Consider the following 14,429-nt stretch of genomic DNA (forward strand, 5'->3'; position numbering starts at 1 on the left):
TGCACAAGTGCGTTCCACTGCTATATTATGTGTTCCGGTGATCGGCGGCAGCACTACGTCACCGGAAATGATGACCAGGCGGCTGAGGATGCCCTCCAAGGCTGAAGCTTGCGCTCCAGATGCCAGAAGTAGGTCAGACGCGACTGGAAATGACGCAGCCGTGAACTCTAAGGGCGGGTGGCATAAATAGAAGCTTCATGGTGGGAGTTATTATGGCGCTCATGGTCAAATGTGACCACCTAGGAGGCTAAAGACGGATGGTCAGTTATGCTGGAGCATTCTCAGTCATTAAAGTCTCCCCTGATGAATCTGGATGAGAGGAAACGCATAGGGAGCACAGCACCTCTATCTCTCTTCTGTGTGAACAGTTAGTGGGACTTATGAGATTGATGCCACACTGGCACGGAGTCATACTGATTTGCAGGACTTGGTAAGACTGTTTCAGTTTTTTCTACAGTAGGAGTCCTTTGCACTCTTTGAGAGGTCTGTCCTGACTTATGACAGACAGAGTTTGTCTTATTGCACTATGTGTTTTCTGTGGTGTTTTGTGTATTTAGATGTTTTTTTTCTGTATATCTGCTATCTAAAGGATAGGTGAGCAGCACAGTAGCACCTTTTATTATACTTATGTCGGACTCTAAATTATCAGTGTTCCTAAGTGCAATTTGCGTACACCTGGTCACCATTTGCCTAGTTTCCTAGGTAGGTGTATAACTCTATTATCTTTAACCTACCTTACTGCAATATCTTCTGGGTATGCATTGAATCTGTATGGGTATAGACTTTGGCTAAAGTTATACTCATTTTAGTGGTTGATATATATACTTAATAAAATTTTCTGCTGTAGAATTTTATATCAGTACATGCACTTGTCTCTGGATTTGGGGTCATGAAGACCTTGTGTGTTTAATTTGTGATTTGAGTAGATACTCACTTTGATCTATTTTATTGCATATCAAATAAAAGTTTCATTGTAATATTACCACATCTTGCTTTTACATATAATTAAAGAGACCTTTCACTAAATTTTTATTTTTGAGATGGACACAGGATGACATAGTGGCTGCAGTGTGAAATAAAGCATTTTTTTTTTATTTTGCCTCTCCCATTGCGGGGATATTACCAATCAAAGTATTTGCACAAATCATTTAACTATTGTAAGTCCAAGTGGGTATTATCAGATAGCAACTCATATAGGGAGAAGAACATACTTACAGTGAAAACACCCACTTGGACAAAACTAAAGTTAACTCATTAGGTGCCAAATACAACAGCTTAAAAAATGTTTTTAAAATCCGAAATGTTGGCCTACTCAAATGTATGTAACACCTCAGCAGTGCCACAGGCTGATCGCCTCCATGACACACCGCATTGATGCAGTAATTGATGTAAAAGGAGCCCCGACCAAGTATTGAGGGCATTTACTGAACATACATTTAATAGGCCAACATTTCAGATTTTAAAAACATTTTTCAAGCTGTTATAAAGTATTCTAATTTACTGAGATAATGACTTTTGTGTTTTCATTAGCTGTAAGCCATAATCATCAACATTAATGGCTTAATAGGTAGATAGGTTCCAACGTATTTCTCCGACAATTATGTGAGTTCTTCAGGGAACCACGGATAGATCATTATATAGGACAGGGGGGGAGAGAACTGTGCTGCTGCATAGTTTTCTTAGTGATCGGGAAGGTCAGTATATTAGCGTGCCTGTCTATCACAGAGGAAGCTCCCTCTAGACCATACATGTCAAACTCTGGCCCATGGGCCAAGTCTGGCCCGCAGGGTGGTTATATTTAGCCCGCAACACTAGAACCGCCACCCCTATGTGGGGCCCATTATACTGTATCAAGTAAAAAACTTTATCCAGAAACCCCAATCCAGAGCTTTAAGGAGAAATGAACAAATCTATAACTCCAAGTCTCATGAAACCATAAGTAAAAAATGGATAATAAGATACAATGTTCAGGTCCACTACTAAGCCAAAAGATGCAATAAAACCAAACTTACATAAAGTGTTACAGTGCATACATAATATTAATAACACAAAAGACGTGTAGATCTCACTCATTTGGGTCGTAGGGACTTAAAAATTCAGGGATTCCACCCGTGGTGGTAGTGTGGACGCAATAATCTATCCTGTCGTGCCCCCTGTGCTGACTCACGCCCTAACAAGGGCACTACCCAAGTGTGGTTCTAATGCTGCTGCCCCATAAAAAAAGTCCCTTCTGACAGGTTTCTTTCTCCACAACTCATCAGGGGTGTGCAATTGCAAATAAAGTGCCCAGTGTCAAAAACAAATAAAGACCACTACCACAGTGGTGGGTTCTTTCTTTTTGGAGGTGCAGAGTGCTGCATCCTCCTTGCTGCATTCTCCCAATTTTTTTGCAAAGAGGATGCAGCACTCTGCACCTCCAAAAAGAAAGAACCTACCACTGTGGTAGTTCTTTATTATTGTGGTCTTTAATTGTTTTTGACACTGGGCACTTTATTTGCACGAAGACAATTTTTGCTATTTACCTTGAGCAATTAGGGCCTCTTTCTGCTGGTGCTCTTTTTCCCAACTATACTGGAATTGCACTCCCCTGACTCATGGAGAAAGAAACGCATTGGGAGGGACTTTTTTCTGGGGCAGCAGCATTAGAACCACATTTGGGTACTGCCCTTGTTAGGGCGGGAGTCAGCACAGGGGGTACAACAGGGTAGATTATTGCAGGGAGTACAATATTCAGGAATTCCATCCGTGTTGGTAGCCTGGATGCAATACTATACCCTGTTGTGGCCCCTGTGGCAGTGTTAATTGGCACTGCCACAACTGTCACAGACCATAGATGAAAGCTCAATTATCAATTATATCAAATAGCAAATTGCTTTTTAAAAAATTACAGATTTGTTTTTTTTTTCTCCACTACCCCCACATCCCAAACAATTTTTCTAAAAGTTAGTCAATAAATCATAGGTACGTGTCACAACAACAGAACGGAGCCCCGGGACCGCGAGTGCCGACACCGCTGCAACGGCATCGGCACGGGAGGTGAGTATAAGCTTTTTTATTTTCTCGGGGCCAAACGAGGGGTATGACAAGGAGTTGTCCAAGTAGTGGACAACTTCTTTAATGACTTATGACGCACATTTATGTGATGGGTCGCTAAGCAAAATATGAAACCAGCTCAGAAGTGGAGACTCTTTCATGCCTGGCAGATAATGGCTTTATTATATAACCAGCATCTGCCTGTAAAAGCAGCAACAGGAGCTTGCTCTGATCGTTGCAGTTTAACTATTGCTGGGAATCGATGGATTTCCATGATCCCCAGTAACTGCCATGTTTGTCCTCCTGTGGAGCATAACCAAAGGCTGGACTTCATAGGAGAACTGTGATTTTGCAGTATACTGCAGTATATAGTATAAGAAACCACATGTTCAAGTTCCCTTTGGGGACTAAAAAAATAAAGTAAAAATTAGAGAAAAAAATATATATATATATTATATATATAAAATTATAACTCTCCCCTTTTCTTCCTTTCAAAATAAAGAAATAAAAAAAGTCAAAAAAGCATATTTGATATCACTATGTCCAAAAAAGTCCTATCTATCAAAATATAAAATGGAATAAAACCAAATATTAAAGGTCGAAAAATGTGTCCGCTTTTTCCATCAGAGTTTCATCAGTGATTTTTCCCTGATGCAAGGGGAGGAAGGGATCAATAAATACACATTGGCTGTTTTTGGGTCCTGGGGAAGCGACAGGTTCCTTTTAAACCTTGTATATCTGGCTTACTGGAAGAAAATTACCTTTCTCTACAGAGCTAATATTTAATGTTAGAGAAAGATGCTGGGAAAGGAAGTTGTTTCTGCGCTCTCTGGAGTCACGACAAACCATTAGTATGGATAAAAATGTAGGTTTAATGTTATTCCCTTTGTAGCCATTCGCTTCCTTCATCGGGGCAGGGCTGTTATAGGCACCGCTCACAATACAGTGAGCGCTGCTGAAATCACTCCCCGGCAATTTGACTGTCGTCCGTGATTTTTCTTCTAGGTAATAACACGGACCATTAATCCTACGTTTTTTTTGATCAGAGTCAGTGTGTCAGTATTTTCCATCAGCGTTTCATCAGCGATTTTGCCCTGATGCAAAAAAAATGCAAAGCTTCTCCTATCCATTAGAATGTTATTCACGGAAAACACACAGAACGGACGTACCGTTTGCTAAATAATCCAGACTTGTGAATAGCATCAAAGACTTTACTGGGTACATGTTCTATCAGTGAAAATCATGACATACGTGATTCACGGTCGTCTGAATAAGCCTGACCTGCAGATTACCTCTATGCCTGCAGGTAAAGAGCGTTTCCGGACATGACAGGTTCCCTTTAATACTACTAGCTACACTTTCGGTATCTCCATAACAGCTGTGCAGTAGATGAGTACAAGAGAGCTTAGACAAAAAGAAAGCTTTGAAGCTTGTCCCCGGCCAGCTTTCAGAAATGAAAGAGAAAAGATTCAACATATGGGAGACTAAAGATGCTTTTCTCGACTGTGGCACTAGAAGAAAAGGTCACAAAACCATTGATATTTGATACAACTTAAAAGAAAGGAGCCGCACCAGCTGGACACATAAATTAAAAAGGGACATGGTCACCACTTTACCCTCTCTGCAAAGAAACACAAAGGACACTACACAAGTTGCCTGATGTGACCTCATTTACATCCAGGACCTGTTTTTCTGGTTTTGTGTAACATCTATTGTTTCATACAAGTACAGTATAATGTGACAGACAAACATAACAGCCTGGTTTTTTTTCTTGCCCCATTCCTCAACCCATTTGGTAGAACACAATACTCTAAAATATATATAGTACAGTATATACAGATCCTGCATGTGGATCGCTCTTAGTTTTGATCTCAATGTAATTTGTGGTTACTGAATAGCATTGCAGACTGAAATGAATTGATTTGATGGTCTATTGAGATCCTGAGCTCATAAGACTTGGAAAATACAAACCCTCCTGGTGCAGCAGTCAACAGTCAGCATGGCAGACTACAATTTAACCCCTTAAAAACTAGCCTACTTTGTATAATGCATCCTTGATAGTCTTTAGAACAACACAATCAAAGAATCATAACTTTTACTTTTCAGTTGACGTGGCGCTTGATTTTTATGAGACGAGTTGTAGGTTTCATAGGCACCATTACGAGGTACATATAATTTGCAGATTAACTTTTAATAAAGGGGTTGTCTGGTGAATATAAGTCCATAGGATAGGTGATAAGGAGTTGAGAGTGGCGTTCCGACCGCTGGGACCTTCACCGATTGGTAGAACAGGGAACGTTTATGCTCATAGATTGTAAGCTTGCAAGCAGGGCCCTCACTCCTCCTGGGATCTATTGATTTATGTGATTATTGTTTCTGTAATGTCTTTTATTGTCTGAACAAGTCCCCTCTAAAATGTAAAGTGCTGCGGAATATGTTGGCGCTATAGAAATAAAAACGTATTATTATTATTATCCCTGTTAAAATGGTGTGCAGTGCGCATGTTTGATTTGCCGCTCCATTCTTTCCCTATGGGGCTGCCGAGCGATGTGCTCAGCTTTTTCCGCTAGCCCCATAAAGACTGAATGGAGCAGCAGTAGAGTGTCCGGCCTGCCGTGCAAATCTGTAAAGGGGATTACAGTTCCCCAATCTCCCGAATAGTGGGGAACACCCAACGGTCAGCAAGTTATCATCTAGTGTTGGATAGATGATAACTTGCTTTTATCGGACAACTTCTTTAATTCTTTACAGAGAAGAATGGGAAAACAGCAATTCTGTCATTGTTTATTTTTTTAAGTTTTTTTTTAAGTCTTAAATTTTATGCCATTCATGTAGAAAAAATGGTACACGTAATACTGCCACCTGATATGATTACGCTGTTACCAAATTTATATATTTTTCTTGTTTTTTACTTTTGCACAACTATACTCTGAGAACCATAACTCTTTCATTTTTCGGTTGTGTTATTGTGTGAGAGCTTGTTGGTTTTTTTTTTTTTTGCATAAAGAGCACCAGTGTACATTGACACCATACCATTTTGGGATCTGTATCAACTTCTAAAAGAAGGCAGGATGGACAAAAACAGGACTTCTGGAATTGACTTTTTTGACTATCCTCCACCCCCCAGGATAGTTACCATGTAAGGGATAAGTGAAGTAATATTTTCTTCTTTTAGGCTTAAAAATTGCTCTTTACATACTACTGTACAATATTTATTAGTCCTACAGTGGGTCTTGATATGAAGATCATATGTTCATTTACTACTGCGTAATACAGTGCAATATTTTTCTTCCTATGCAGGCAGGGCCTAGAAGACTTCTGTAAGTGGAGGACCCAGAGGTCATTGTTAGGCGTTTGTCATCGAGGAAAATTAAAATCCATAAGATATCTCCAGAAGGAGCTAACACTAAAGCTCTATGAAGTAGAATTACACAGTAGACATATGGGGGAAAATAGGAAATTAGTTCTAGCTAGGGAGAGAAAAACTCATTAAAACAACCTCTTAAGCGGTGGCCCCCTGCAGTGGCCAGGTAATGAAACTCTCTGGGAAAACAGACAAGGAGGCTGAAATCTGTTTACTAAAAGGAGAACTGTCCCCTCCCCCCAGGCTGAAGCTCCAATGATGAAAGAAATCAGAACAATGGTAAATAAACAGGCCCGCTCCAGTGTTCAGATAGGAATATTGAGTTTTATATTGATCCGATATTTATGGGATATAGATTTTCAGCGTTGTTGCGAAGGGACGAATGTGACGCATTAACTCACATCAGTGTAGGGCCACTAGAATTTCTACAATTGAATAACAGTCTAATAGATGGTGTGAACCAGATAATGTTTGGTCTCTGTGTAACGGTAAAATTGTGATAGGAAAGATGATGGTAATATCTTACACTTGTGAGCCCCAAGGGCAGAGATATCCTGGAAGATGGGAATCTCATAATTTTCTGAAACTGAAACCACATCCCATAATCAGCCCTGTTATAAGTCACCAGAAGTGAGATGACGTGTATTAATAAAAGGCAAAAGCCAAATATATGTCCTTGTCAGTCAGTGGAAGTCATAGTTCGCTGTAGGTACTGTCCATTTTTCCAATCAAAGTGCTTCCCTTCGCTAACCTCTGAGCCATTTCTGTGACCAAGTTTCATAAGTTCTTTCGTTAGCCCTTTTATTTTATGCAATTGTATATATCATATTGTTTTGTCCCCTTTGTAAAATCTTTTGTATATTTTTATAAACACTGCCCATCTTTCTGGATTCCATATAAAATTTAAAGGGAATCAGTCACCCCCTGGGACGTATCTGACCTACTAATATGTGCATACAGCTGATAGAAATGTGAATCTTTACCTACCTGTATGCCTTATATTAGAGGTCTAGTTGCTGTAAAATTTATTTTTAATCCTACAGGTTTTTGATACCTTGGAGGCCCGGGGCCCGCAAGAAATACCCGCCTCCTGTATTATGTTTCCTCCCTCCCCTGCACGTCACAGTGTCCTGTGACGTGCAGTTGCCGCGGCCAGATCCCGTGCCTCCGCACTTCTTCTTCCCTTCTATGCTCATTATACAGGAGGGATCATGTGCGCAGGCACCGGTGAGTCACTTCAGGTCCAGTGACCTCCAGCGTGAGCAACACTAAGGTGCTCTCCCCACTTCCTCCCTACAGCGTCATCATTAGGATATTAATATGGATATTAATATGCAAAATTAACTAAGTTCAGTATATCGGCATCTATAAAACTGAGATCAAAATGTATTATTTAACCCATAAGGTAAACACTATAAAAGAAATTCTAAATGTAAAAATTGCCTTTTTTTTGTCGCCACAAAACAATAATTGAACAAACCCCTGAAATGGTACTAAAAAATTTATGGGTGTTGGAAAATAGTGACACAAACCATTTTTTTTTTTTTACAAACCTCAGAATTCTTTTTTAAATGGGTTGTCTACTACTCAGAGAACCCCTATGTTTCCCCCTCAGTAAAATAATAACACACTCACCTCTGGTGCTAGCAGCATTCCAGCGATGTCCGAGAAGTAGACAACCCTTTTAAGTCACGATAATGGTGGGATAAATGCTGGGATTAAAATAGATGCTAAATGTTGGGACATAGGGACCCCATGTTTTAGCAAATCATGAAAGATTCTGACTGACCTGCATAGAAAAGGCATGTACTTTGTTATTCAGATTTTCCAAACATATTGCTTGATAAATATTCCACAACAGCAAGAAGTATTTCCATTATCCATCACTGTGGGCAGCACGGTGGCTCAGTGGTTAGCACTGCTGCTTTGCAGCACTTTGGCTTCAAATCCCACCAAGAACAAGATCTGCAAGGAGTTTGCATGTGTTTCCTCCCACCGGGATGATAACGTCTGCAAAAGCGCTGTGGAATTAATGGCACTATATAAGCAAGTAAAATAAAAAAATAAATACAATTATCCCCAATTGCCTTAGCTTCAACCACTCCTGTCCAAAGTGTACTCCGTGAACCCCTATTCTTTACTTTGATTGAACAAAATTGCAACGGTGTGAGAAAATTCAAGAAAACAAACAGGAACCTCTTAGAATGGATCCACATTATGTGTAGGCATGCATTCCTCTCTTCTGAATGACACATGCTTTGTAATAAATAGTAGAACACATTAATATAACTAAGATGTCCATGAGTAGTATTTAGAGAGATGTCAGCGGCATCTCCATATTTATGAGAAAAGAATGTATTTTAATGTGACTCTTATAGACACATAAACCAAGTTTGGTGCGGCGGTAATTTTCAGTGGTACTGATGATGGTGCTACTCGCAACGGCTTTTCCATGTCAGCATTAGTCATTCCTGGAGTGCAGGCGACTCTTTGCAATGGTAAGTTTTGAAACAAACTTCTTGCAGTCTTAAGTTGTTCCAAACACAGATGCATATTTCAATGCAATTCATCACTCACGTAACCTTTATACACTGTGTGCAGAATTATTAGGCAAGTTGTATTTTAGACGATTATTTTTATTATTGATCAACAATTATGTTCTCAATCAACCCAAATATCCAAGCTTAATATTTTTGGAAGCTGGAGTGGTTTTTTTAGATTTGGCCATCTTAGGAGGATATCTGTTTGTGCAGGTAACTATTACTGTGCAGAATTATTAGGCAACTTAATAAAAACCAAATATAATCCCATCTCACTTGTTTATTTTCACCAGGTAAACCAATATCAGTGCACAAAATTTAGAAATTAACATTTCTGACATGCAAAAACAAAAACCAAAATAATTAGTGATCAATATAGACACCTTTCTTTATGATGTCACTCAACAGCCTTCCATCCATAGATTCTGTCAGTTGCTTGATCTGTTTTCAATCAACATTGCGTGCAGCAGCCACCACAGCCTCCCAGACACTGTTCCGAGAGGTGTACTGTTTTCCCTCCCTGTAGATCTCATATTTTATGATGGACCACAGGTTCTCTATGGGGTTCAGATCAAGTGAACAAGGAGGCCATGTCATTATTTTTTCTTCTTTTAGACCTTTACTGGCCAGCCACGCTGTGGAGTAGTTGGATGCATGTGATGGAGAATTGTCCAGTATGAAAATCATGTTTTTCTTGAACGATACCGACTTCTTCCTGTACCACTGCTTGAAGAAGTTGTCTTCCAGAAACTGGCAGCAGGTCTGGGAGTTGAGCTTCACTCCATCCTCAACCCGAAAAGGTCCCACAAGTTCATCTTTGATGATACCAGCCCATACCAGTACCCCCCTTCCACCTTGCTGGTGTCTGAGTCGGAGTGGAGCTCTCTGCCCTTTACTGATCCAGCCTCTGGCACATCCATCTGGCCCATCAAGAGTCACCCTCATTTCATCAGTCCATAAAACCTTTGAAAAATCGGTCTTAAGATATTTCTTGGCCCATTCTTGACGTTTTATCTTATGTTTCTTGTTCAAAGGTGGTCGTTTTTCAGCCTTCTTTACCTTGGCCATGTCCCTGAGTATCATACACCTTGTGCTTTTTGATACTCCAGTAACGTTGCAGCTCTGAAATATGGCAAAACTGGTGGCGAATGGCATCTTGGCAGCTTCACGCTTGATTTTCCTCAATTCATGGGCAGTTATTTTGCGCCTTTTTTGGCCAACACGCTTCTTGCGACCCTGTTGGCTATTTGCCATAAAAATGCTTGATTGATCGGTGATCACGCTTCAAAAGTTTGGAAATTTCAAGACTGCTGCATCCCTCTGCAAGACATCTCACAATTTTGGACTTTTCAGAGCCCGTCAAATCTCTCTTCTAACCCATTTTGCCAAAGGAAAGGAAGTTGCCTAATAATTAAGCACACCTTATATAGGGTGTTGATGTCATTAGTCAACACCCCTCCTCATTACAGAGATGCACATCACCAGATTTACTTAATTGGTAGTTGGCTCTCAAGCCTATGCAGCTTGGAGTAGGACATGTATAAAAAGTATCACGTGATCAAAATACTCATTTGCCTAATAATTCTGCACACAGTGTAGAACTCAAACAGTGGGGAGTCTGCTGTATACATCATATAGATGACATAGTCTGCAGTATTCAGCACATAGGAAACTCAGAGACTGCTATATATTCACATCACATAAGACACACTGCAACTGCTATATGTAAATATCACACAGTATACATCACTTGGGGTACACCGAGACTCTGCTTTATACATCACTTAGGATATACACTGCAACTGTATTAAATACACATCACATAGGATACACTGCAACTGCTGTATGTACATCACAAAGGATACATTGTGAATGCTGTATATACATCACATAGGATACACAGACTGCTGTATACAGTAGTGTTCAAAATAATAGCAGTGTGTTCAAAAACATGAGTTAAGTACAAAATCTTTATACTAGCTTTTATTTCCATGCATTGAAAACATTGCACACTTTTTTCTAATTCAAAACATGAAGAGAAATGTATATAATTTTTAAACTACTTTACAGAAAGCAACAGAAAATGAACATTGGGACGTTAAAAAAATAGCATTGTTTGCATTTGTCTTTACAAACTCACAATATGTACTCTTTTTTGAGGATTTAGCATTCCTGTGAATCATAACCTAATATTTAGTTGTATACCCATAGTTTTTTAGAACTGCTTCACATCTATGTTGCAAAGAGTCAACCAAGTTCTGGCATAGTTAACTGTTATTTCAGCCCAGAATGCTTTGACTACATCCCATAATTTTTGGGGATTTGTTGGCTTTGCCTCAGAAACGACATTTTTGATGTCACCCCACAAGTGTTCTATCGGATTAAGGACCAGGGATTGGGCTGGCCACTCCATAACCTCAATTTTGTTGAACTGGAACCAAGATTTTGCTCGTTTACTGGTGTGTTGAGGGTCATTGTCTTGTTGAAACATCCATTTCAAGGGCATATCCTCTTCAGCGTAACGCTGCATGACCTTTTCAAGTATTTTAATATGTGCAAATTGGTCTATGATCCCTGGAATCCGGTAAATAGATCCGGCACCATAGTAAGAGAAACATGCCCATATCATGATGCTTGTACCACCATGCTTCACTGTCTTCAGAGTGTACTGTGGCTTGAATGCAGAGTTTGTGGGTCGTCTGACGAACTGTCTGCGGCCCTTGGACCCAAAAATAACAAATTTTACTTTCATTAGTCCACAAAATGTTTCTCCATTTCTCTTTAGGCCAGCTTCTTTAGCAAATTGTATCCGCTTCAGTACATGTCTTTTTTTTTTTTACAGTGGGACTTTGCGGGTACTTCTTGCTAAGACATTAGCTTTACACAGGCGTCTTCTGACAGTACTCACAGGTAACTTGAGACTGTCTTTGATCGTCCTGGAGCTGATCAATGGCTGAGCCTTTGCCATTCTGGCTATTCTTCGATCCATTTGAATGGTAGTCTTCTGTTTTCTTCCACGTCTCTCTGGTTTTTCTATACATTTTAAAGCATTGGAGATCATTTTAGATGAACAGTCTATCATTGTCTGCACTTCTTTATAAGTTTTGCCCACTCCAATCAACTTTTTAATCAAAGTACGCTGTTCTTCTGAACAATGTCTCGAACAACCCATATTTCTCAGGCTTTGAAGGAGAAATGCATGTACAACATGTGCTAGCTTAACCCTTAAATAAGGGCCACCTGATTCACCCCTGTTTCTTCACAGAATGATTGACCTCACTAATTAAACTCCACACTGCTATTATTTTGAACACCCCCCCTTCCCCTTTCAATTAATTATTCAAATACACAGACTCAAAAACATGCAGAAAATGAATGCTGAGTCTGCTGGTTTTCTTAGAACTTATTGCACCAACTGGTAAATTGTTTCACATGTGGTAACATAATTTATATCAAAAACAGTGATTAATCTGGTTAGTCATATTGGACTGCTATTATTTTGAACACTACTGTATACATCACATAGTATACACCGAGAATGCTGCATACCTCATATATGATACACTGAGACTGATGCTGTATATATCACATAGGATACACTGAGATTGTTGTATACATCACTGTGAATGCTATATATATGATATAGGATACACAAAGACTCTGCTGCACATATTACATAGGATACAATGTGACTGCTGTATACATCACATAAGATACACAGACTGCTGTTTACATATTACATAAGTTATGCTGAGACTGCTGTATACATCAAATAGGATGCACTGAGATTGCTGTATGCATCAAATAGGAGACACCAAGACTGCTCTATACATCACATATGATACACGGAGAATGACCTATACATTACATGGGCAGGAGTGTGACAGGAGATCATAGTATGGTAAACTCTGCCCACAAAGAACATCCTGACACTGCAATTGGACATAACCTCTTGTTGTGTGCGCGGTGGCAGCATCCAGTACTGAACACTGCAAGCTTGTGCACATGCTCTACAAAATTAAAGGGCAGGTGGCTGGAAAAACCGGTCTGGTAGGCCAAGAACTGCGATCAAATCAGGAATCTGCCCAAGGGCCGGACCTAATAGTATTCAGCCCGTAGAACAAAAGTTCCCCATCCCTGGGCTATACTTTTAAACAAGAATAACAGATTACAGTCATCTTCTTACAACCTTGATGCTATTCCTGACTCTATGGGTGTACAAGACTGGTATGTGCGCAAGATGTTTTTTTTCAGGTGGGTTATGAAGTGTACCGGCCTAAAAAATACATAATCATAATCATCGAGTCAGGAGAAGAGCTTAATAAAAGTTAAAAAGAATGAACCTATGCATTCTAAGGTAAAAATAACTTGCTGTGCATATGTTCAGTCTTCTTTTAGCTGCTTCACCTTTCTAAAGCCGCAAAAAGCAACAAAGCTGCCAAAAGAGACGCCTCAAGGAAAACGCTGCCAGCATTGCAAACCTCAGAGGGTATGCCGACATCTAAAGAAAATATATACATTCCCTTAGGCCTCAATCAGACGTTCGTTTTTCATGTACGTGTTCTATCAGTTTTTTCATGAATTAACACGTACCCATCATAATTTATGGAGCTTTTCACATGTCTGGTTTTTTGTAGACTAGGTGTCTGCAAAAAGATCGGGACATGTCTGTTTTTCATTGGCATCTGAGATCAAAATTAGACCGACACATTTATGGGTCCATGAAAACCACGGACAACACATCCATGTGCTGTCCATGATTAACATTGCAGTGAATAGTAGAAACATTGCACATTTTTTTTTTATATGTGAAAATCACTGATGAAATAGTGATGGTAAAGAATGAAACACACATAAAAAACACTAAACACACTGAAACAGTTTTTTGAGTATATAAAAATCACTTACGTCTGAATGAGGCCTTACACAGACACCAGACTCCTGCTGGACTATCTGATATCTGTCTATGTTTGGATCAGTCATCTACTTGTTCACTCACCAACATTGCAATTGCAACATCAAGAAGGAAAAGTCAGGGAATGATTAATATTACAGGATCGTTAGGCATGTTAATAAAACGAAATGATGAAAAAATCTGAGAGCAACATAACAAAGACAGAGACCCTGCTGCAGCGATGTGTCATGCTCTCATTAACAAAAAGACTGGTTTCTCTGATGCAGGCCTAATAGTGCTCTGAAAACTGAGCACTGTATAACCCCATCCACACCACTGATTTCTGTATACATTGTAAATTGTAAACAACAGCACCCAGCCCAGTAAGTGATACGTCGCTGGAATCAGGGTCTGTGAGTTATGCTGAACTCAGATTAAATCGCAAAATCCTGCACAGATTCCCTATAATGGTTGTCTGAGGAATGTTCTCTCATGCTGAATGCAGTTGGTTACGCAAGTCATCAAGATCCGCTGCTGACAGCTCTCTTTGCAACTGCCAATTAATGATGTCTCAATGTGCTTTGTAGAAGCTTGCAGT

At 39.7% G+C, this 14,429-nt stretch overlaps 1 protein-coding gene across 4 annotated transcripts in view; it reads right to left on the reverse strand.

The window, feature by feature from the left end:
- The window catches only part of CUEDC1 (CUE domain containing 1), a 169,553-nt gene that overhangs the window by 137,543 nt on the left and 17,581 nt on the right, over positions 1–14,429 (reverse strand). Inside the window, exon 1 of one of the 4 annotated variants that reach the window (XM_073666678.1) lies at positions 8,187–8,338. The exons of the other annotated variants lie outside the window; for them this stretch is intronic. The gene's annotated coding sequence lies outside the window, so the exon portion shown is untranslated. Of the gene's footprint in view, positions 1–8,186; positions 8,339–14,429 lie in introns of those variants that run through there. 4 annotated transcript variants of the gene reach the window in all.

Source organism: Phyllobates terribilis, unplaced genomic scaffold (genome assembly GCF_046119375.1).
Source record: "Phyllobates terribilis strain yellow unplaced genomic scaffold, ASM4611937v1 Scaffold_2__4_contigs__length_985480577, whole genome shotgun sequence".
Lineage (NCBI taxonomy): Eukaryota > Metazoa > Chordata > Amphibia > Anura > Dendrobatidae > Phyllobates > Phyllobates terribilis.